Source organism: Callorhinus ursinus, unplaced genomic scaffold (assembly GCF_003265705.2).
Source record: "Callorhinus ursinus isolate GAN/ISIS: 27379988/994484 unplaced genomic scaffold, GSC_fseal_2.0 scaffold22, whole genome shotgun sequence".
Classification (NCBI taxonomy): domain Eukaryota; kingdom Metazoa; phylum Chordata; class Mammalia; order Carnivora; family Otariidae; genus Callorhinus; species Callorhinus ursinus.
This window is the reverse complement of record NW_027397084.1, coordinates 16,378,715-16,405,020: the sequence shown is the minus strand read 5'-3', so window position 1 is coordinate 16,405,020 and position 26,306 is coordinate 16,378,715. Positions and strand designations below refer to the sequence as shown.

The 26,306-nt window shown below is 36.4% G+C and overlaps 1 protein-coding gene and 1 pseudogene across 3 annotated transcripts in view; both read left to right on the top strand.

The window, feature by feature from the left end:
- KHDRBS2 (KH RNA binding domain containing, signal transduction associated 2) overlaps positions 1 to 26,306 on the top strand; it is a 573,339-nt gene that overhangs the window by 440,447 nt on the left and 106,586 nt on the right. The window lies entirely within an intron of this gene.
- The window catches only part of LOC112837775 (actin-related protein 2/3 complex subunit 2 pseudogene), a 76,821-nt pseudogene continuing 54,507 nt past the window's right edge, over positions 3,993 to 26,306 (top strand).

The following is a 26,306-nucleotide window of genomic DNA, read 5'->3' as shown; positions in this document are numbered from 1 at the left end:
ATAAGTGGAGAAATTCATGAGACATTTAGAGGATAAATTTGATGGGATTCAGGGCGCCCGGGTGGCTCAGTTGGTTAAGCGACTGCCTTCGGGTCAGGTCATGATCCTGGAGTCCTGGGATCGAGATCCTCATCGGGCTCCCTGCTCAGCAGGGAGTCTGCTTCTCTCTCTGACCCTCTTCCCTCTTGTGCTCTCTATCTCTCATTCTCTCTCTCTCAAATAAATAAATAAAATCTTTAAAAAAAGTTGATGGGATTCAGTGGTCAACCAGATATGGGAAAGGAAGAAGACAGATGGTTCAAGGATGATGCCTAGCTTTCTGACTTTGGAAACTAGATAAACTTTGTTATCATTTACTGACATAGGCTAGACAGGATGAAGAACAAATATGGGGGAAGAAGATGAACTCAGTTTTAGGTAGATTGACTTGGAGGAGCCTGTGGGTCAGGCAAAAAAAGATAACTAATTCACAATGGGAAATACAGGTCTAAAAGTTCATTAGAAAAAGCTGGTTTGGGATCATACAACCGGAATTTGTCCATAGAAATGTTCCTGAAGTCATTTAAATTAATGAGGTCATTTTGGGTTTGAGGATATTTTAAGAAAAGAGAAAACAAGAAAGCACCTCACATAATAAAAACATTAAAGGGAAATCCTGAAAATTCTTTGAGAAGTTTCACACAGTGGGTCAACTGTGTCTTCTACCTATATAAATGAAGAAAGTTTTATCTGGGGTGAGCATCCTAGCAGATTCAAACCTTAGACTACTCTAGACACCTGTCAAATCTGGACTTTGTTGAACTGAATTCTTACTGTACCAGGAATCCCCTTTCTTGGTCCCTAGGAGTGGCACAGCATGGTTCTAGAGTTATATAAAGATGAAGAGAGTGCCCTGATAGAGGAAAAAACAGTGATACGATACCTGCGAATAACAGAAGCAGTCTGTAGGACACATCTAGCTAAAAGGAATTTTTTTTCTAAAGCTTTTAAGTGGGAAAATAAATTCATCACAGTAGTAAAATGAGCTTCTACCTCTCGTCATTGTAGCAATCTGTGGAAGTATAGCAGGAGCATAATCAAGGAGAGAGAGAAAGAGGAAGCTGTGAATAAAACTTTCACCTTCAACTCAGAGATAAGTGATCTTAGAAGTGTCATCTTACCGTTAGTATGCTTTCAGTATTTTAGTCCATGGATGCCTGCCTGTTAGCACTGATAAGTTTCCAGATGGATCCCAGGTTTTTATGCTGTTTAAATAGTGTCCCAATACATTCTCACAAAGGTGGTCTGCAAATGACATTTTGAAAACCTCTGAAGTCGGGGAAAATTGAAAATTGAAATATTCCAAGACAGAAATGATTTGAGTTACTGAGGGGTGAACTTGTTTAACTGATAAGGAAATATAGAGGTCTCTAATAGTGCTTAATCTTAGGAAACCAAGGGAAAAGAAATAATAATATTACCAGGTTTAATCCAGATTTAGTCTGCTTAAGTAGTCAGTGTATAGAGATATCCCAATCCTTACTCAGATTCTCATGCAATCACTAAGAACCTATTTGGCCCATCAAGGTGACACTGCAAGCTTGAGAAGAAGGGTAGCAGATAAACATGGCGGCGCAGGTGCAGGATTTGCTTCCCGCCAGTTATGTAGAGTTTAATGCCATTTAGCTTATCTCCAAAAACTGTTATGAAAAAACCACAGTCCTAGTAAACACTGTTATTAAATGTGTTGCATATGCAAAGAGGCCATAAGAAATGAGATCCCTTCTGCAAAAGTGGGTTGTAAGTTTGTGATATACAAATTTCCATCAGAAAGGTTACTGATACGGATGTGACTGCCAGAGAGTCCCTAAGGGCAAAATTATTCCAGACAGGAAGTGTGGATTAGTCTGACTCTCTAAATAGTTCATGTTTCAGCAAACCTAAATTGATTTTCCAGAATTAAACTCCCCAAGATAGAGATATGTTAATCTAACTTCCTGCTTAAAACAGTTCTAAGACAGAATTTCTGTTCTATAACCTTCAGGTCCTGTCAAACCCATCCTGTATCCAGTATTCTTCAGCTTCCTTATAGTACCTCCATTCACCCATTAGTCAAGCAAAAAATATGAAGTCATCCTATATTTGCCATTTTTTTCACTTTCCACATCAAATCCATCAGAAAGTTTTATTGATTATATTTAAAACACATCCTGAATCTCTCATCCACAGTGTGGCCTGATCTGAGCCATCATCATCTTTTGCTTAGAATTCCATGAAAGTCTTCTAATGGCTTTCGCTCGTAACCTCCTCCAATCATTTGCTCATAACCCATTCTTTCCCAGCAGCAGGAATTATCCTTCTCAACTATAAATCAGTTATCACTCAACTGCTCACAACCAATGCCGTCCCATTGCTACTTGACAAAATAAACAAGTGAACAAATGCAATTACCTTTCACAGGAAACCAAGGCCTCTTGCTACCTTTCCTAGCACACCTTCATTAATTGTCTTGCTTGTTCAGCCAATTGGCTGTATGTGTGTTGAAAACAAGTTTCTGGAAACAGATATCTAGGCTTGCGTCTAAGCTTTACTGCTTTCTAGCCAGGGCAAGTTGTTGTACCTTCCTGTGCCTCACCTGAAAACAAATGATAAAATGGAATGTACTTCAGAGAGAGAGTTTGGAGATGCTTTATGTTTGTTGAAATTCTCACATTTATTCATTCTTCAGGACTTTGGTATCTGCTGTCTCCTTTACCAGGATTGCTAATTCCCAGGTCTTGGCTTGGCCATCTCCTCCTCACCAGTTGGGCTATTGGAAGACAGGTCCTTAGGATATGCTCCCTCATCAGCCTGCTTATTTCTCTCATATCTCCTAACTTTAACGATTTTCATGTTCATTTTTTTTTAATTTTCCTGTATTTCTTCACCTAAGTTCTAGAGGACTGGAAACTTGCTTTCCCTAATACCAAAACACTATCTATAAGCAGGAATCAAATTTACTGTAAAGTCTTATTTGGAAGACAGAAGAGTGTTTGTGGATCTCATTTAATCTCAGGAAAAGCAGCACCTTCAGTTACTAATCAATAAAACAATAAAAAATGTTGAAAACACAATGTAGATATTATTTATACATATCTCAGTATCCGGCATAAAAACATGGGCAGAAAAAGACATATCAAGGCCAGAATTTGGGTTATATCTCTCAGGAAGAAGAGGGAGGGTGGGAATCACAGCAGGGACAAAGTGAGCTCCAGAATTCCATTTTTTTTTCCTTAAGTTACATTGTATTATACAATATTTTGATGAAATTAATATAAAATTTTAAATTATCCATTAAATTATATTTAAAAGTTTAAATTATCCATTAAAACTGGTGGGAAAAAACTCTGCCCTCAATCCCTCATTATCTCATGCTCTTTTGGCCTCATCGGTCATATCTGTTTCCCTAAGATCATTTGTATGATGAAATTATTATTTTATATTTTCTAAATTAAATACTGCCTACCCAAAAAAGGGCTAAAAGTTTCTCAAATGTTAAAATATTAAACTTAAACAACTTTAAAAGAAAACGATTTGGGGAAAATTAAGAGAGAAGAGAGAAATTCAGAGGATGTAGTTAATTCAATTATGTACTAAAATTACTATTGAGGATATTATAAATTTTAGCAGATCAGTAAAGCAATTCACAGTAACATATATAAGGTTGTGCATTTTCCTACTGGGACATTATCCTAGACAACAATTGCATTAAAAAAATTGTTGGAGGGAGACAAGCCTGGGTGGTGTAATCTTTTTGCATATTTGCACTTTGTGGACCTAGAAACTCAGTTTTACTCTTTCTAGACTTAGCATGTCCTGGAGGAATGGTATACTAACCAAACCCAAAAGTATAATAAGAGTATAATATGAGTATAATAAGAACCATCAATTTAGCAATTTACAAAAGGAGGCACACATTCCCAATGAACTTCGTATCATATTCATTGTCCATGATCCAAAACCGTCTGGCGAACATGAAGCAACAGCAAAGTAGGTAAAGTATATTTCATCTAGACCCCAATAAAACCATATTAATTCCCTCTAGCCCAAACCAAATGCACCCATCCAGAGTCGGGTCCTGTATCCACTGGGCGCTAGCTAGTTCCTTGGTCTCCCAGGAACAGCGCAGAGTTCACATTCCCAACTTCTTACTGTCAGAGCTTCCACTTCTTTCTAGTCACTCCCTCTTTTCCTGAGCTTGTACTATTGTAACGACCTTCAATAACCTCTTAAGTGTCCTTACCATCCTTGTTTCTTTCATCCTTTCCTCCTCCCTGATGCCTGCTGTCCCTTTCTTTTACTTCATCATGCCTCCCCAGCCTAATATTCTTTTTTTTAACTTGAAACAACAAAGATTTTTCTTTTTTTCTTTTTTTTATTATTTTATGTTAATCACCATACATTACATCATTAGTTTTTGATGTAGTGTTCCATGATTCATTGTTTGCGTATAACACCCAGTGCTCCACGCAGAACGTGCCCTCTTTAATACCCATCACCAGGCTAACCCATCCCCCCCCCTTGAACCCTCAGTTTGTTTCTCAGAGTCCATAGTCTCTCATTCTAATTTTAACAATGGGAAGGTCTTTTTTTTAAAACATGGCAGGAAAATGTGCTTTCTGAATTGGAAATGATGTGAAGAACAACAGAGCTGCATGTTATTTATTGCAGTAGATAGTATCTTGGCAAGATGAATATGAAATAGCAGGTGAAATTCCCATTGTAAATTGTGTGGTGTTTTCAGGAATTCTCCCTGTGATTCAGGTAGAGGATGGGGGCAGTATGTTAAAAAAATAATAATAATGCCTTTAATATGTGGAAGTTGTCAATCAAAATACAGAACTACACATAGACAGCCCTGGGCATATCAGCTCCCTAATTATAGAAACTCTGGCTCGTCACCAGTGTTTTAACATTTGATTTATTTCCTGTTCAACTTGTTCAATAGAGCCAGAATTAATTGCTTTTCCAAATGAGTGTTAAAAATATAAAGATCTAGCTTCATTAAGTGGAGGCTATACTTATTATGCACCAGTGACTTGTAAGTCTATGTAAAGGTTAGTAGGGTGAGCTGTCAGGGCATTGTGTATGAAACCGCAGCTTTGACTTGGTCCTAATATGGCTAATAACTAATACATATTGAAAGCCACAGTTGTTGGTAAAAATAGAGAGAGGTTTTATGAACTGAAATTTCCCCAAACCAAATATATTTATTAAACAGATTATCTAAAAACATAGCAGTTTCTTTTTCAAACCCAGTGTATTTTATTTTTCTTCCAGAAGAGGCATTTAGAATTTCCCTACAGCAAAAAAGAGAGAGAGAGAGAAAGTCTATGTACCAGTAGAGATTTAGCACACTGTGAGTTTTTTAATATACTGCTTAGCATTTCTATAATTGTCATTCTTCTATAGCACAGCGATGCATTTAATGTGATATTTTGACACCATAAGTGACAGGATCAAACAACAAAAAAAGGCAATATGTATTGGGATAGTTTTGGACATCTACATATGCACAAGAAAATCATAAAACAGTGAACTTATTTTCTAAAATAAGTACCTTTTTTAAAAATAAGTTGAACTCCATCATCAGTAATGCTGTTCTCATTACTGTTAAACATAATTCTCAAGGAATGTCATCATCACTTCGCAGTAGAGTCATTATTTAGGGGGCAGCATCTACATTCATTGTAGAGAAACAAGAGAACTCAGGTTGTGTTTAGGAAAAACTTTCAGAAAAGCTGTACGGGAATAAATTCTGATTTCATATGTCTGTGCCTCTGCATTAGCATTTCAGCAACCACCTCCTTGTTTCTGGAGACCATGACAGAAATGTCGTCAGATAAGCTCTCTTAAATAGAAACACCAAAACTGAAATCTACTAACTTCTAGCCGTGATATCAGTTGTAGAAAATAAATGGTTTATTTTTTAATTTATTTATTTTGTTGTTGTTGTTTTATGTTATGTTAATCACCATACATTATTACATCATTAGTTTTTGATGTAGTGTTCCATGATTCGTTGTTTGTGTATAACACCCAGTGCTCCATGCAGTACGTGCCCTCTTTAATACCCATCACCAGGCTAACCCATCCCCCCACCCCCCTCCCCTCTAGAACCCTCAGTTTGTTTCTCAGAGTCCATAGTCTCTCATGGTTCATCTCCCCCTCCGATTTTCTCCCCTTCATTTTCCCTTCCTACTATCTTCTTTTTTTTTTTAACATATAAGTCAATCAGAGAAAGACATGTATCATATGATCTCGCTGATATAAGGAATTTTTTTTTAAAGATTTTACTTATTTATTTGACAGAGAGAGAGACAGCAAGAGAGGGAACACAAGCAGGGGGAGTGGGAGAGGAAGAAGCAGGCTTCCCGCCAAGCAGGGAGTCTGATGCGGGGCTCAATCCCAGGACCCTGAGATCATGCCCTGAGCCGAAGGCAGTGGCTTAACCAACTGAGCCACCCAGGTGCCCTGATATGAGGAATTCTTAAGCTCAGGAAACAAACTGAAGGTTGCTGGACTGAAAATATATATTTTTATGTATATATATTTATATATATATAATATAATTAAATTAGGACAACTCCTATAGGTTTAAGGGGAATATTTTGCACATAAAAATATTAAAGAAAATTCATGTAGGAGGATCCTAAATTCCACCTCATATGAATATGGTGAGTTAATTTTGTTTCATTACATAACATCTTGGCATTCCACATTTTAATAGATTTATTCTTTAAGAGTAAACTAATCTTTCTTTGGCAAATTTAATTGTAAAAATAGTTAACAATGATATACTCGTGTCCTAGGGCTGTGGTCACAAAGTACCACCAACTGGGTGGCTTAAAACAATAGAAATTTATTCCCTCATAATTCTGGAAGCCAGAATTCTGAAATCAAAGGGGCAGCAGCATTGTACTCACTTTGAGAAGCTAGGTAGAATCCTTTCTTGCTTCTCCATTGGTGGTGATAGCTGGCAATCTCCACATAAGGTCACCTTTACAGGTTACAGGGGATAGAATCTCAACATACATTTTGAGGAAACACAATTCAGCCTGTAACTGTTTTATGGAAGTACTTTCTACATCAGAAGCATTGTGCATCATTATTTAACTCTAATCAATTTATTATTTTGGCAAGTGGTAAGTCTGAGAGGTGCATTATTCCATCATCTCAGATTTGGTGAGAGGTAGTGAGGGTGAAGTCTGGTTCACTAAGGAAGTTTTGAGATTTGTGAGAGCTCTGTTTAGTTGAAGAGCATAGCTGAAAAATCCTTTCTTATAATAAAATCTGTTTTGTTTATTGATTCTGCTTTAATATTGACAAATATTCTAGGAGAACATACTTAACAACACATTCAGCAGGGCTTAATGTACTAGTTATTATCAACATAGGGTTTTATGGTGGGTATCCAGGGGCAAGTTATACAAAGCCTAGAGTTTATATAACCTAGCCAAGGAGGAAGAAGTCCCCCGGAATGAAAGTAGAGTCCAGGACTCATGTGCTTGGTTGAGTAAATTAATTCCACGTTTTTCACTAAAATCAAGGGCAAAAAAATATTCCCCCTAATAATTACTGCAGGGACAGAAATGTTAATGGAGATCAAGTCTGTACTGGGTTTCTAATAACACCAAGGTCATGGAATTGAAAACCCTGGGGACCAGTTACTTTCTCTCAAATCCACGGCCATTGACCCTAAGGATAATCCCAGCCAACCTCTTGCAAATGCAGAGTAAGTCCAGGTCACTGTAAATATATGAATAGATGGGCAAGAACACATAACCTTTACTAAAACTTCAAGTTAAAGTATGCACTTAGCTACTTATGGGTGAGTAATGGCATTTGGAGGAATACAACATTATTATTTTCATCATGTTATTTATGCTCACTCCCCACCACAGTCTCTCAAACCCAAACAAATGCTTATGATTCCAAATTTTAGGTAAGACTAAACTGTATTAGCATCACGCACACAGTTTTTTTTTTAATTAACCCATTGAATGGTTTATTTGAACAACAATGAAGCCTAATGATTTTGTGAGCATATCAAATTACAATTGATATATTTCATGTTTCATAAACTAATGAGTACTTTTTTTAATGTAGTGTTCCATGATTCATTGTTTGCGTATAACACCCAGATGCACACAGTTTTTAATAGTACTTGTTTACTTTAGCCCATGCACTAGATTGTAGTCATTTATTTTAATTTCAATCATGGTGGATTGTTACGTTATAATATTCCAGAAGGCAACAGCAGCTCAAAGTTATGATTTTTGTTGAATAAGTAAACAGTTTTGCCTTGAAGAATCCATCTGACATATTTTTGCCACTTCAAAGAATCACAGAAACTCTCAACTGAATGGAACTTGAAGGTCAGCTAGTGTAAATTTTCAGCCAGATCTCCATAAACAAATAAATAAAATCAGTGCTCTCTTTCATTAATTTTGCTGGAGTTAACTAGACTAAACCAAGACTGAACCCCATTTGTTCAGCATGGGGGTAGGATTGGGGTTGGGCAGTCTAGCAGATTCTGGACAGCAGTGGGAGGTAAGGAAAAACAAGCAATAATGGTGGATTGTGCCAAGTTAGTGCAACAAAACTACCTCTGTGAGCTGGGAGGTCACCAAGGAGAAAAGAAATCTTTCGTTGTTATAATTAGTTATAGTCTAGTTCATTCCAGAACATGAATTAATTTCATTTAGCCCTTCTGGGATTTGACTGCATTGATATTTAGCCCTTCTGGGATTTGACTGCATTGATATTGACAAAATAAAAGCAATTCTGCTAGTAGCTAGATGATGAGCAGGGAACTGAGCATTCAAATAGAAACCATACCTTGCAAGAGTGTACTATGATTTGCAAAACAGATAAACTGTACCCAATAATGATGTGCAAGACAAATACCTAATCTCAAACTCTTTTAGTGTTAGTTCTTTCAGACCCTATCAGATGCAAAGCCAACAGCAAACAATAATTCCTCATACTCATGTGGTTCCAGCAATTCCTTAGTTTACAAATTCTGACAATCCCTGCCAGTACATTGGTCTGCCTAGTTATGTGGTCTTCTTGCAACAACAAACAAACAAACAAACAAACAAAAAAACCCAATTTTGTTTGTCTGTAGTTGGGTTCCTGGTGGTAAGTCGGCTTTAATGATGTAATAGTGAGTATAATTCTAACCCCAATATTATCATGTCTTCCATCTGAGTAGTATCTGACTCATTAACTTAACTAAGTTTTCATCTTGGATCATCCTTCCTTTTCTCAAAATACCACAAAGCTTTTTCCATTCTAACTTCTGCATTTGGTCTTAGATTTTATTTTCTTGCAACTTCTATTTTTTTCTCATTTCCTTATCCATTAAATTTTGATTTTAAACAATTCACCCAAATACATTTACATGCGCACATGATATTTGATGGTAGGCTAAAAATCTTTCACTGGGGACATGAATCCTATTGATTCCAAATAGGTTAGATTTTGAGGGGTTCTCAAAATCAAACAGTAGATGACTGGTACTTAAAATAACATACATGTGAAAAATAGATATTGTCAAGGGTGACTATATTAGAAAAACAGATAAATGCTCATATCTCAACAGTAAAACTATGGTTTTGTAATAATATTTTTTAATTGTTTCTTAAGGAGATTTTACATTACATGTGTATTTATTCTGTTTTCCAAAGTAGTGATTTGTCTTATATTTTATCTTTTCATTGATTAGGTTGACTATATAAAATCTATTATGGATCTTTATGATCTTAACAGTTTCCTTAGTAAAAAATATCCAAGTACATTAGCCATTAAGTTATAAACGAGCTGATGGGCATTACTTTGCATTACTATAATACATTTATACTAATTCTGCCACTAACTGTTGACTTTGAATGAATTACTTGGTATTTATGGGCTTTAGTTTTCTCTTAAGTTACTAGATTAAATCAGATGACTTAATGTAAAACTCCTCATAAAGGGTCTGGCATATAGCAAGCGCTGTCTTCGGAGTTCGTATTTATCAGCCATTTTTGAGGACTTACCATGTACCAAGCACAGTATTAGAGTACTGGGAAGGCAAAGAAGATAGGACAGTATTAATGAACAATCTGTGGCCTAATAATCTGGAGGACACAAAATCCAATGGATTATTTTAGGCTGGTGTGTCTTGATGGTTGGAAAGATGTAAGAGATCAAGTGCTTTCTTTGCAGAATTTTTAAGTTGAATTTGAATTGCAGTCTAAATTTCTGTATTTCAATTACTGTAACTATAACTAAGAAATATAAGACATTTTAGGATTTGAAATGAGGTAAGAGATTACAGGAATGTGAAAAAAATATTCAGACTGACATTTCATATATTTTAAGCTATTTTTTAAAATTATATTCCATATTTTTTCCTCTTTTAGTGATATGTATTTGGACTGAAGCAACATAAAAATTCCTCCCTCTAAAAGGAAGAAAGGAAGCCAGAAGTAGAAAATTTAATGAAATTTAATTAAATTCGGCATAAAAATGTGTTTAAAGCAAGGCAAAAGAAATTTGTCATTGTGGTTATAAAAGAAGGTAAAGTCTCTAGCATTAGCACAATATCCAGCAGGACAAAGGAGAATGAAAAGCTAATTCATACAGAATCATGAAAGATGCAAAGATTTTTTTTCCCATACTCTAAGACACAAAGATATAAACTTTACTGACTTTTCAGAACAATGCTTTAAAGGAGATAACTTTTTTTTCCCCTATGTAAAAGACATAAGGCTATGATATAGGCATTTTAATCCAGGAGCTAGAAGGCTATTAATTCAATGCTATTGGAACTAGAGAATGAAAATGTAACCGAAGTTGTACATGAAGAAACTTCAGTTTTGATCATGGGCTGAATATAAATCTCAAAGAAGTGAAAGTTGGAGTTTTGTGACATTAGGTATCTGGAACTGATAGAAATATAAAAAGCAGGGAGAAAAATGTCCAGTGGTTTTAAGCCTGGGAATAAATAAATCATCCAAGGAGAGATGAGAGAGAGAGAGAACCAGGTTGAGCAAATGATATTGAAACTGAGGTATCAGGAAGCATGTTGGTTCTACATGTCCTTCCCCCTGAACCCCCAAAGAACCGTCATTCTGTGTTCTTTAGGTCATACTGCATTGTTTTACTCTATTCTGACTTCTAAGAGGTAACTTATTGCATTAATTCTCAGACACTCTCTAAATGTTTTAGAAGGTTTTTGGTGCTGAGTCAGTATTTTTGTCATATCTTTATGTTCTTTTAAAATTTGTAATAAACGGTATCTATAATAATCTGTCCAAAAATCTCTTATGTATATGAGTATTGGTATTCTTTTTAACACGAATTTTCTTGAGATCTTGTGACATAAGCCATAGATTTTTCTCCTGTGATATATTACAAAATTTTCCTTACATTATGAATCTTTCTTTATATACAACTAAAAATCTTCACTCACCGATGCACCAGGATTTCCCCCCATGAAAATCCTACTTACAGAATAAAAATTGCTGCAATATTTATTCATAGCCTTGAAGTGATTGAAAGAAAGAGGGTACCAGGGTAAGGTCTTGATGAAAATGTGTCAAAAAAGCTCCATCACATTTATCAGACAATTTTTTGAGGCTGACATTTTCTGGGCACAATAGTTTAACCTGACATTGGTTTGCAAAGCTTAATAAAAAAAAATTTGCAAACCACATTAGTTCAGATATCAATAAAACATTGGCTTTAGGTTTCTTTACTGATTTGACGTCAGCTGAGAAGAAAGCAGGAATCTGAAGGTCAATGTTTTCTTAAGATATTTTGCAGGTACCTATTCTATTAACTGCCTCAGCATTAGCATAGGTAAGTATTTCAGGCTTACGTGTAGTAATATCCTTTTACATAACAGTTGCCCAAGTTTTTAGCTAACCAAATGTCAAAGCATATACTTGGGCAGTAAACTAATTGGTAGCAAACCTCATTAAGAATTCTGGATGCAGTAATAGCTTTTCTTCAATTGCCACTGCCTTTAATGAGAAGCAGAACAACAGAAGCCACATTACTGGTCTGACAATTTGTTCTATTGATTTATTATGCCTGCTCTGCCACCATCTACATGAAAGAACTACAAAACATTAGTCTCCTGGTAGTACATTCTGACTTCCGCAAATATAGTAAAAGGAGTCTAGTACTTAAAAGTGACACCCTTGCTTGGTAGTTTAGTGTAGCCACTGGCTACAACTGAGATAAGAAACTTGTGCTCAGGAAATCATTACAGATTGTTTTTATCTCAATCCTGGAAGTGCAGAAATGGACGTCGCATTTAACAAATTGCTTTAAACACATCTTATGCCAAATTGAATTAAATTTCATTTAATTTTTCTACTTTTTTCTCCCTTCCATTCCTTTCAGAGGAGACGAATTTGTATTTTGCTTCGTTCTCTATAGGTATCACCAAAAGAAAGGGAAAAAAAGAAAATTAGAATTTAATTTAGAATACAGCTACAAATATATGAGATGGCAATCTGAATATTCTTTCCATGCCTTACCTCATTTCAAATCCTAAAATGTCCTATTTTTCCTTTAGTTACAATTACAGCAATTGAAATCCAGAAATTTGGACTGCAAGTCATATCTAGCCTAAGCAATCCTGCAAAGAATGCATTTCTCATTTATCTGCTTTCAGTGTTTTATCTTTAATGAGTACACACTCTAAAGATATGACTCTGCCAATGACTCCTTTGGTGCCATTTTACGGAGTTAAATTTAGACAAAAATGGATCATGTCACTGGGAGAAATCACATTTGCCCTTTGGTCAGTACTTCTTCAGAAATCTAATGCTGCAGCTCCGTTTCATTGTAATTACACTGACTTCTAGTAAAAAAAAAAAAAAAAAAAAAAAAAAAAAACTTGTTTAATGGAACTAGAACCAGAACTCTGGATATAGTTTCATGTTTATAACCTCACATCATGTAGGATCTCAGTTTTATATTTTTTAGGTCCCATTTGAATGCTCCCAGTTCCTTGTAACAGATTAATTTCTGTGTCTCTTTAGCAGACATACACAGAAAGTAGGTGCTTAATGTGATTGTTCCCTGGAAATAATTCTACCCTTAAATATTTAAGATGAATCAGTTTTATAGATTTAAACTACTAATGGCAGTTGTGCTAATGCTCTCACATTTTCCTTGATGTACATATTTAAAATCGTGAAGTAAATAAGCTTGCCAGTGGGAATATTCCTCCTCAAATAAGATGCCCACCGAGTGATGAGATGATGCCCACTGAGTGAGCATTCAAGCAGTCGCTTTATTTGAATGCCTGAATGGGAGTTTAATTTGTTCTTCAAATCCCCCCTTAACATGACAGTTGATTTAATATTGTTATCCAGTAGGGGTCTTCTGGCTGGATTATTACAGTGATGTGTGGTACCTTATTCACAAAGCAAAAATGTTTCACCAAAATAGGATATTTTGCAGGAAGGAAGAGTACTTTCATCCTGAAGAAATTATTTCACATTAAAAAGACAGTAAGCAAATCAAATTAATTTAAGAAGTAGAATCTAGTTACTATAATTTCTATAGAAATTAACCCATCCTTTGAAATAATAGAAGACAAAACAAAAACTGGTAACTGGATTAAACCAACTTTTGAGATTCAAACAGTGTTATCATAGTAAGAAAATTTCTATTTGGGAAATCAGGGCATATACGAAAATAGAAACTTATAATTAAAACACATTTTTAATTAGTATATTTAATAATTGTATGTACTTCATTTTAACTGAATCCACTTTTCTATAGAAATATTTCCATCTGTGTCTCTTGCTGCATAACAAACTGCCTCCAAACACTGTGGCTTAAAACAGTAACAACTGTTTTATATCTCAGGGGTTTGGGGGGCCAGGAATTTGGGAGTGGCTCTTGGAGTTCTGACTCAGGTCTCTCCTGTGTGTGAAGTCAGATGGTGGCTGGAGGCAGGATGGTGGGGATGCCGAAGCAGCTGGGGGCTTCTTGGGCATCTCCCACTTTTATGTAGACTCAGGGCCTCTCCAGGTGGTCTCCTTTCTTAGGGATTAATTTGGGCTTCCTCACACCACGGTGGCCCCAGGGGTGTTAGACTGCTTACATGGCAGTTCAGGGCTCCCAAGGCGAGTAGCCCAACAGGGAATCAGGTGAATGCTGTACCACCTTTTATGACTGGCTTTGAAAGTTCCATAATGTCATTTCTAACTTAGACCCAAACCTTGCTCTGATTTAAGAAAAAGAAGTCTAGATTTCACCTTTTGAAGGGAAGTGTGCCAGTATGACATTGTAAGAAAAATGGGTGGATAAGAAATCTTGTTGTATGTGGCTTTGGAAAATAAGTTCTGTTACAGAATCGGTGGTTAGACATAGTGTCTGAAGTCTGACAGGTTGGGTTCAAGTCCCAGCTCCACCCCCACCTACATGTGTGACCACACACACATTGTTTCATGTCTGCCTCGATGTTCTTATCTCTAAAATAGGGACAATAGTTATGCCTGTCCTAAAGTGTTGTTACAAAGATTAAATGAGATAATATGTGTAAAGATGCCAAGAGCAGTGCCTGACATGTAGTATGATTAAATGTCTGCTATTATAATTATTCAATTATATTTGTCCAAATAAGCTTGAAAGTATAGGAACATATATGAGTCTATGGGATTGATAACAAGTGGTATGCCTACATGAAAAAGTGCTCAACATCACTCGGCATCAGGGAAATCCAAATCAAAACCTCAATGAGATACCACCTCACACCAGTAAGAATGGCTAAAATTAACAAGTCAGGAAATGACAGATGTTGGCAGGGATACGGAGAAAGGGGAACCCTCCTATACTGTTGGTGGGAATGCAAGCTGGTGCAACCACTCTGGAAAACAGTATGGAGGTTCCTCAAACAGTTGAAAATAGAGCTACCATCCGATCCAGCAATTGCACTACTGGGTATTTACCCCAAAGATACAAATGTAGGGATCCGAAGGGTACGTGCACCCCAATGTTTATAGCAGCAATGTCCACAATAGCCAAACTGTGGAAAGAGCCAAGATGTCCATCAACAGATGAATGGATAAAGAAGAAGTGGTATATATACACAATGGAATATTATGCAGCCATCAAAAGGAATGAGATCTTGACATTTGCAACGACAAGGATGGAACTGGAGGGTGTTATGCTGAGTGAAATAAGTCAATCAGAGAAAGACATGTATCATATGACCTCACTGAATTGAGGAATTCTTAATCTCAGGAAACAAACTGAGGGTTGCTGGAGTGGGGGTGGGGTGGGAGGGCTGGGGTGGCTGGGTGATAGACATTGGGGAGGGTATGTGCTATGGTGAGCCCTGTGAATTGTGCAAGACTGTTGAATCACAGATCTGTACCTCTGAAACAAATAATGCAATAATGTTAAGGAAAAAAAAAAAGAAGAAGATAGCAGGAGGGGAAGAATGAAGGGGGGGAAATCGGAGGGGGAGATGAACCATGAAAGACGATGGACTCTGAAAAACAAACTGAGGGTTCTAGAGGGGAAGGGGGTGGGGGGGTTGGTTAGCCTGGTGATGGGTATTAAAGAGGGCACGTTCTGCGTGGAGCACTGGGTGTTATGCACAATGAATCATGGAACAGTACATCAAAAACTAATGATGTAATGTATGGTGATTAATATAACAATAAAACAATTTAAAGAAAAAAAAAACAAGTGGTGTGTCTAACTCAGACAGTTCCAGGGTCAGTAGACTTTTCATATTTTTCCTTGCAAGGATGTCCCTGTGCATTCAGTCCCTCTCTAGAAGGGGTGCTGGGAAAGACCTTGATTCTTATGCTTCTTAATAAGCACTGTTTCCATAGGCAACAGGGCTGCCTAGACTTCTGTCTTTGTGTCTGCAAACAACTGACAAATTGTTTTGTTTCCAATTCCCACTCACATCTAACAAATTGATTATGAGGAGGAGGGCAGCATGATTCAGTCCATGATCAAGAAAATACATTTTGAATCTGGGAAAATAAAGTCAAGATTTAATTTAAGTCAGTATTGTAATCAAAAAAGCTCATGCCAAGGAACTTCTCTAATTTCCCTTCTTTTATTCTCCAAAAGTTTTTGAGATAATTGCTTTCAATTTTTACATCTGTTCTTTATCAGGATGTAGAGATCCATAACTTTCTGTCTCTTTACCTTCTCTCTCTTTATCTCTTTGTCTGTCTGTCTGTCTCTCTCTCTCAGAAACACACACACACACAAATGTGCACACATTTGATTCACCCTGCCATCCTTCTGCCATTCCAAGATAGGGAGGGTAGAGGCATGGATGTAGCTCTCTTTAGGCTTCTTCTCCATGACCCATCCAGTCTTTAATTGAAGAGAAAGATCTGCCAATGAATAGGTGAGAAAAAGGCTTTTCTGAAGCCCATGGCTACAAATTGTACCCAGAGGATTCTAGGGGGGCGCTCAACTGGGTTTTCTGTTTGGGGTCTCACAAGTCTAAAACCATGGTATCAGTGTGCTCTGATCTCATCTGGAGCTTGGAGTCCTCTTTCAAACTCATGTGGTCATGGAAGAATAAACTTTCTCAGCTGAGTAGATTCTGCTTATCAGCCAGGGCTCACTCTCAGATCCTGGAAGCCACCTACTTGCTTGCCATGTGGCTTCTTCAAAGCCAGAGTGACACAATGAGTCCTCATGCTTTGGATCTCTGACTTCCTCTGTCTCTGACCTCTATCTATGACCAGACTTAAAGGACTCATATGATTAAATTAGGCTCACCTGGATAATACCCCTATTTAAAGATCCATTGATTTAAGACTTTAATTACATCTGTAAAATCCCTTCACAGCAGTACCTAGGTTAGTGTTTCACTGAATACCAGGAGAAATTGTGTGTACACCAGTGGCCAGGAATCTAAGGGGCCATCTTAAAATTCTACGTACTATAAGGATCAAGTGGGATCAAGCATATAAAGGTATAAATCCATTTTAGCAAATTTCCCAGAATATATAAACATTCAAGTGGTGTTTATCATCATCATCATCACCACTCTTGCCATATGGGTATCATCATCTGCAGAAGGGGGAGGGGGGCAGACAATGACACCTTACATCAATTTTGGCTAAATGCAGCTAAACTGAATTAGGCCTACAAAGAGTTGTTCTTTGGTCTTCTTTCTTTTCTGATATGTCTATGAATTATCAATTTAAGTAAAGAAATGTAGAAAAAGATGTAATTCCATTAGACAGTGTCTTAAATAATACTGAATCATTGATGGTCAGCCATGACTACTGTTACCTCCTCTAGAAAGCTCTGACTAATGTCATTTCCTTCTTTCTTCCATCCAAGCTTAATTAGAATCATCTGTATTCTCTTTTTATACTCTTTCAAAATCATCTGCTTTTATCATATTCTTTTCTCCAAGGAGTATTTGGACTCTCGGGATAAAAAAAATAACGCCTATCATCTTCAGCAAATGTCCCAGCACAACAAAGATGCTCTGAAATTATTTGTTAAATAAAAAATAACCAATGGAAATTTGAGAAAACATTTGCTCTCATATATTGCATGCTATCTAAAATGAAATCCAGGAAAAATCATTGATTCAGTGTAATGTACAAAATATTTAAAGGAACTAGAATTATGGTAGAAATGGGAATAACTGCTGTTATCACTCCTATTATCATTACATAGATGCACTCATGAAACAGGTAGTTGACATGAAGGAAATCCAGCATATCCACCCAGGATGTCCTAATAGGCAGGTGAGTGGGCTGCAGCAACACAGAATCTAGAAGCTGATGATATTCTGATATCCACAAAAGCCGTCTGCATCAGGAAGTAGGGACACAGTTATTGGTATTTAGAAGCAAGAGTACTATCCAAGTGTGAAGGACCGACAAGAACAAGATGGTATCCCATTTCTAAAGAAATAGACATTATAGGTAGAAACTAAAAAAGGAACTCTGGCAAAGGGGAACAAATGAAAAAATGAATTTCCATACCAAGGTATAAGATGGAGATGCCTGGTTTGGAAACAAGGGTGGACACATGAAGGCTGTGTCCCCTACCTACAGCCAGGATGGGCCCCATTTCTGAAGAAAGACATAGATCCAGCCATTAGGTTGAGAAAGGTCCAGAATTGGGAGGATGCTGAAAAACAGCACATCAGAGTAAGATTTTTTTCCAATTAGTTTATGTTAAAGTAGGTAAATATACTACTGACTACACCACTATGCAACCACCCTCCAGTGTGGAGCCAGATTATTTGAATACAACAATCCTGAGACACAGGTAGCATTTGCTTTGTGGCTCATGGGTGAGGAACTAGGGGAGCCAAGGCACAGGAAAAAGGAGCAGTTGTGATCCCCTAACTAAAGCTCCTCATCTTCATGGTGAGAGAAACTATGTTTAAAACATATTTTTATTTATTTTTTTATTATGTTATGTTAATCACCATACATTACATCATTAGGTCTTGATGTAGTGTTCCATGATTCATTGTTTGCGTATAACACCCAGTGCTCCACGCAGAACGTGCCCTCTTTAATACCCATCACCAAGCTAACCCATCCCCCCACCCCCCTCCCCTCTAGAACCCTCAGTTTGTTTCTCAGAGTCCATCGTCTCTCATGTTCATCTCCCCCTCTGATTTCCCCCGCTTCCTTCTTCCCCATTCTTCCCCTCCTGCTATCATCTTCTTCTTCTTCTTCTTCTTTTTTTTTTAACATATAATGTATTATTTGTTTCAGAGGTATCAGTCTGTGATTCAACAGTCTTACACAATTCACAGTGGGAAGGGTATGTGCTATGGTAAAACATACTTTTAGACATGACCACCTGACTTTCTCTTCTAAAAATATAATATGTAGCAGCATATAATTCATCTGTATGGGATTTGAGTCACAAAACACGAAATTAGCTTCTAAATCATTTTCTTTGTAAAAGTTTGGTGCCAAGATTAATCAGAGACCAAGAACTCTGATTTTTATCTCAAAGGATAAAGAACCTACAGACACTAGCACAAGTCCAGGCAGCATCACAGCAATCCTAAACTTGAAGTTAGGATGTAAAAACAATGCCTTTTGCAGTCATTCTTTTAGGCATATTATAGAGAAAATCTTATTACTTAGGGATGTGTGTGCATTTACACTAGCACACACATAACTTAGATACTGATATGTTCTCATTAATACACATAACTTACTACTTTATAACTTTCACATGCAATAATCAATACTATAAATAACGTTTTCATAGCACTATCGAACCACAGTAGAATTATAAAGTGTTGAAAATAGAAGGAGGCGGGTGTAGAGGGACTTACAAAGTAAAGATTAGACCTCACACTTCTTACTGCCCATCCACCTATTTTGTTTCTTCTAAATATTATATTAGTACATTCCATGCCTGAGTGGACATAACAAAATGGAGAAATTCAGAGCCATAATAGTAGTGTTGATAAAGGTTTTGGTTTTATGTCAAGAGGATATTTTTGAGAAACTCTTAATTGGAAGGGAACTAACTAAAAATAATCTACCAAAAGAAGTTTTGTGATTATTGTTTATGCTTAATTAAATTAAATTAAATAATTAATTAAATTAAATATTAAATAAATATTAATTAAATATTTAATTAAATTATGCTTTAATTTTTTTATTTCAAAGTAGAAATTCTAAGTCATTACTTTGTTTCATTAAGGTGTCATGATGATGGCAATATCTCTTGATTATTTTATTGAACATATACATTATTCACAAAACGATGAACTATGTAAAAGAAAGACCTAGTAAGCTTAGAAATAAGTACACTTTTCTTTTTTTTAGGTTAGAGCAGCAGGACTCTGCAGTGAAAAGCCCTCAAGATATTCAAAATGATGAAATGAAAGGGGAAAAAAGGACACTTACATAGCTTATATCTCTGACTGCTTATATATCTCTGACTGCCTATTTAATGCTTTAAAAAATGTATAATGTCTTGGAACAGATACCTTGGGGACAAAAAACTGCAGCATTTAAAACTTACTATACTGTAATTCATGACTGATGCTGCAAAGCTTAGTGAAAGAATATGTGGCCTCATAGATGTGTCAAGTGCAGAGTAGTTTTTCACTTGGTCCTTCGACTCCATATTTGATGGCTGCTAAATATGCCACAAAAATGAAGGGTATCAGTCTTCATCAATTCTTTAATTTTCTTTTTCTTTTTAGTGAAATTTAACAACTTTAACTTCGTAACTATATAATTACTTAAAGAATTAAATAAATGGAACAGTTTTTTTGTCTTATGCACACATTAGGATATGTCTATATACACTACAGACATATACTACTATAAAAATGTATAGGGTTTTTTGTTTAAGAGAAAACTACAGAATAACAACTGAAAAACATAAAAAGTATAGGTCCAATTTCAACTTTTAAATATTAAATAAGTTAAAATGCCTCATTGCCCAAGGCATTAACATAATAAGAAAGAAAAGATAATAATTAGGTTTATGATGATTTTTGTGGCCAAGTAGAATAACTATAAAATTTACAATTTAGAAGTCATTCTAATATCATAAAATTCTATAGTTTTTTAGATTACCTTAGCAGACAGTATAAAAAGCATTTGTACTAAAAAACATTTATGTTTTATACTTATGAACTAACTATAGTATTCTTTAACCAAACTAACCATAACTAATCACTCTTTTTAATGATGTTACATGGCTTTAAACAAATTTCACTGGTACAAAATGTTGTCTTGCATTTTCTTTGCTGCTTTGGCAGTAAAAACACAGACTGGGCACCTTCATGCTCAAAACATTAAGATGAAATAATTCACATTGCAGAGGGTTCTTTGTTTCTCCATTTGTGTGTTTCTACTCATGCAGAATGAGCTGTGCACACAGTCTGAAAACAATGTGATGGATGCATCAAAATGAAAATGAAACAGATACCCATCCACAAACAAAAGTGTTTTGTGGGTGTTGTGGGATCTAGCACCAGACACCAAAGATCCTAGGAGGAGTCTCACCCACCTGTGTGTCCAATAATAGGCAGACAGACCTAAGTATAAGCTGTGAAACCAAAGGAGATAGTGAACATGTCAGATCTCTCTGGCCCCGGTTGGGAAAAAAACCTGGAGAGTATTGACCTGGGCACATACCCACACATGAGAGAGAATTTTCTGAGCCCAGCCTTCCCTAGGAGAGATTCCAGCACAGCACTGAAGAGGAAAAAAACAAACAAACAAACAAACACACACACACTTAGGGGCGCCTGGGTGGCTTAGTCAGTTAAGCGGCTGCCTTTGGCTCAAGTCATGATCCCAGCGTCCTGGAATCGAGCCCCGCATCGGGCTCCCTGCTCGGCGGGGAGCCTGCTTCTCCCTGTCCCTCTGCCTGCCTGCCGGTCCCCCTGCTAGTGCTCTCTCTCTATCTCTCTCTCTGTGTCAAATAAATAAATAAAAAGTCTTTTAAGAAAAATACATACTTATGTATACATTTAAGTTTGGTCACAGAGGAGGCAGATGTAAGAGAAACTTTCCTCATGCCACCCTTCCCACCAAGGAAACATTGCATGAGGCTGCTCTATCCAGCAGCAGTGACCTCTTCTGTGCATGGCGGTGTGGTGGGGAGCCAGTGAGGGGAGGGGATGGGGGGGAACAGCAAATGATTACCTGGTCATCTCAGTTGTGTGGGACACTGACATAGAAACCCATTTCTCTCCAGCAATACCCAGAGTACTGAGGTGGAACCTTCCTGACTTGAGGGGAGGGAAGAGATTGGGAAAGAGACAGATAATGGACTTGATTTGTGCAGACTATTCAGAAAGTCCACCCACTAGCCTCTAGGAGTAACATACCCTGGGAACTCTGTACTAGGTCCAGAGTTCTGCAGGCACCTTCCCCAGGGGCTAAAGTCATACCTCCGCTCACTCTGTGGCTGGTTCTTTGTGTGCACTCCTAAGTGCTGTGTCAAGAGAGCTCTTAAACAGATATACACTCAGAAATAGGCCAGGGTCTTCAGGGCCAGGAAGAAACCACAAATTTGAGCAATAGTGCCATCTTCTGGAAACAAAAGAGAGGGCTCCAGTAGCCAGCCTGGGGACTTGCAAGAACCAGAGAAGACACAAATGCTCCCACAAGAGGGAGCAAGTACAGGGGAACAGGTAGGCCCACACAAAGACAGATAAAACCCCATATAATAAAAACATCATCGAACAGAATTCCCAATCAGAAGGCAATTAACAAAGAATTAAGGGATGTCTTCCACTTCAAGTGTGAAAGCAGCAGCACAAAACTAAAAGAACATGGAAAATCAAGGCAACATGCCATCAAAATGCAAAAGAGCTGTTTTGGAGAAACTCAATGAGCTACAAGAAAACTCAGATCAAAGAAATCTTGAAAAAAAAATAATGAAAATGAGATTTTTTTTTTCTGAAGAGATAGAAGTCATGAAAAAGGACCAAACAGAAATTCTGGAGCTAAAGACCTCAATAAAATGAAAGGAAAAAAAATGTAATAAAAAGGCATTTGCAGCAGAGTAGAGCAAATGGAAGATAGAATAAGTCAGTTAGAGGATAAGAATTTTGGAATAAACCAGTTGGAAGAGAACAAAGGAAAAAAAGTGAAAAGGTTGAAGAAAGCCTACATGACCTATGGGATTTGATCAAAAGAACAAATATTGGAATATTTGGGATTCCAGAAGGAGAAGAAAGGGACAAGAGAGCAAAAAACTTATTTAAGTCATAGCTGAGAAATTCCCAAACCTGGGGAGAGAATTGGACATCTAAGTTTACAAAGCTAATAGATCACCCTTACTATTATCTCAATGCAAAAAGACCTCTCCAAGACACATTATGATGAAACCGTCAAAGATCAAGGATAGGTAAAAAATTCTTAAAGCAGCAGAGCAGAGGTGGGGGAGGGGGATATTGTAACCCTCATAGGAACCCCCATTAGTCTATCAATGGATTTCTCATCAGAGAGAGTGGAATGACATACTCAAAGTGTTGAAAGGAAAAAAAAAAATGCCAGCCAGGAATTCTCTAATCAGCCAAGTTATCTTTCAGATATGAAGGAGAAATAAAGACTTTCCTAGACAAAGGCTGAGTGAGTTCATCACCACTAGACCTACATGCAAGAAATTTTAAGAGGAGTTCTTCAAGCTGAAATCAAGACACTAATCAGTGAATGAAAACATATGAAAGTTTACAGCACACTGGGAAAGGTAATTATATAGTCAAACTTAGAAAACTCTAAATCTGGGGCACCTGGGTGGCTCAGTCATTGTCTGCCTTCAGCTCAGGTCATGATCCCAGTGTCCTGGGATCGAGCCCCACATCGGGCTCCCTGCTCTGCAGGAAGCCTGCTTCTCCCTCTTCCACTCCCCCAGCTTGTGTTCCTTCTCTTGCTGTGTCTCTCTCTCTCAAATAAATAAATAAAATCTTTAAAAAAAATTTAAAAAAGAAAGAAAACTCTAAATCTGTAATAGGATGGTGAGTTAACTACTTAACTATAGTATAAAGAAAAGGAAAGAGTACTAAGTAATTATAGCTACTATGATGTGTTAACAAAAATAAAAGAGGTTAATAATGACATCAAAAATATGAAAGAGTGGGAGTAAAAGGGTGAAGCTTTTATAGACGATCACAGTTAAGTTGCTATCAGCTTAAAATGGACTGTTTTATCTATGAGATGCCTTATGTAAGCCTCATGGTAACCACAAAGCAAAAAGCTAGCATAGAAGATAAAGGGGAAACAGAACATACCATCACAGAAAATCACCAATTTACAAAGGTAAGCAAAAACAAAGGAAAAAGGAAACAATGGAAATACAAAACAATAAGATGGCTTTAGTAAACCTTCACATATTAAATACTCTAAATAAAAATGGACTGAATTTATCAATCAAAATGCACAGAGTGGCTGGATGGATAAAAAAATAACATTCAACTATATGCTGCCTACAAGACTCACTTCAGCTTTAAAGACACTCATAGGCTCAAAGAGAATGGATGGAAAAAGATATTTCACAGAAGTGGAAACCAAAAGAAATCAGAGATAGCTATATTTATATCAGACAAAATAAACTTTAAACCAAAAATGGTAACAAAAGAAGGTCATTATATAATGACAAAAGTGGCAATCCATCAATAAAATATAATAATCATAAATATATATGTACTCAATACTGGAGCACCTAAATATATTAAGCAACTACCAACAGATTTGAAGAGAGAAACAACAGTACAATAATAGAGGAACTAAGTACTCCACTCAGAGCAATGGTTAGGTCATTTTCCAGACAAAAAAATCAACAAGGATATGATGGACTTGAACCATACTTTGGATTAAATTAATCCAAAAGACATTTTCAGAACATTCCATCCAACAGAAATAGAATATCGGTTCTTCTCCAGTGCATATGCAACATTCTCCAGTTCGACAATATGATAGGACACAAATCAAGTCTTACCAAATTTAAGGAGACTGAAATCATGCCAAGTGTTTTCTCCAGTAACAATGGTATGAAGCCAGAAGTAAACAAGAGGAAAGCTGCAAAATCTACAAAGATGTGGAAATTAAACTGGTTTCCTAGAAAACCAGTAGATCAAAGAAAAAATTAAAAGCAAAATAAAAAAATATTTCAAAACAAATGAAAATGGAAACATGATATACCAAAACCTATAGATGCCTTATGTAAAAGCAGTTTTGAGAAGGCAGTTTATACTGATAAATGCATATATTAGAAAATAGAAAAATCTTAAATAAACAACCTTACTTTACACTTCCAGAAAATAGAAAAAGAACAAAATAAGCCCAAAATTAGCAGGAGAAAGGAAATAACAAAGATCAGAGTGGAAATAGACAGAGACAGAAAAAACAATAGAAAAAAATCAATGAAATTAAGATCTAGTTGTTTGAAAAGATAAACAAAATTGACAAACTTTTAGCTAAACTAAGAAAAAAACTCAAATCAGAAATGAAAGAGGAGGGATTACAAGTGCTACTGTAGAAATACATAGGATCATAATATGGCAACAAATTGGATAACCTAGAAGAAATCGAGTATATTCCTAGAAACATACAATCCACCAAGACTGAATCAGTAAGAAACAAAATTGAAATAAGCCAATAACAAGTAAAGAGATTGAATCAGTAATCAAATACCTCCCAACACAGAAAAGCCCAGACCCAGAGGGCTTCATTGAATTCTACCAAACATTTAAAGAAGAATTAATGCCAGTCTTTCTCAACTCCTTCTAAAAAATTGAGGAGAAACAAATGTTTCCAAACTCATAAGACTAGACTATCCTGATACCAAAGGCAGATAAGGAAACTAGAAGAAAATTATAAACCAATATTTCTGATGACTATAAATGCAAAAATGCTCAATGAAATATTAGCAGACCAAATTCAACAATATATTAAAAGGATTATACATCATGACCAAGTGGGATTTATCCCTGGGAAATAAGGGTGGTTCAGTATGTGCAAATCAATCAATGTGATAAACCACATTAACAAAATGAAGGATGAAAATCATATGATCATCTCAACAGATGCAGAAAAAGCATTTGACAAAAACAACATTCTTTTACTATTAAGACCCTCAACAAACTGTATATAGAAGGATCATACCTCAACATAATAAATGTCATATATGACACATTCATAACTAATATTACACTCAATGGTGAAAAATTAAAAGCTTTTTCTCTAAGATCAGGAACAAGACAAGGGTGCCCACTCCAACCACTCTTATTCAACATAGTATAGGAAGTCCTAGCTAGAGCAATTAGTAAGAAAAAAAATCCAAATTGAAAAAAAGTAAAATTGTCATTATTTGCAGAGGATATGATCTTACACATAGAAAATCCTAAAGACTCAACAAAAGACTTGTAACTAATCAATGAATTCAGTAAAGTTGTTGGATATAAAATTAATGTACAGAAATCGGTGCTGTTTCTACACCCTAGCAAGGAAACACCTGAAAAAGAAATAAAAGTATCTCACTGACAGTAGCATCAAAAACAATAAAATACTTAGGAATAAATTTAACCAATGAAGTGAAAAGTCTGTATAGTGAAAACTGTAAGACCTTGATGAAAGAATTCGAATTTAAGAAAAAAAAAAATGAACATGGGGTGGGAGGCAGAGAGAGGCAAACAAGGAAACAGACTCATAACGAACAAACTGAGGGTTACTGGAGGGGTGGTGGGTGGGGGGATGGGTTAAATAGGTGATGGGGATTAAGGAGGGCACTTGCAATAAGCACCGGGGATTGTATGGAAGTGATGAATCACT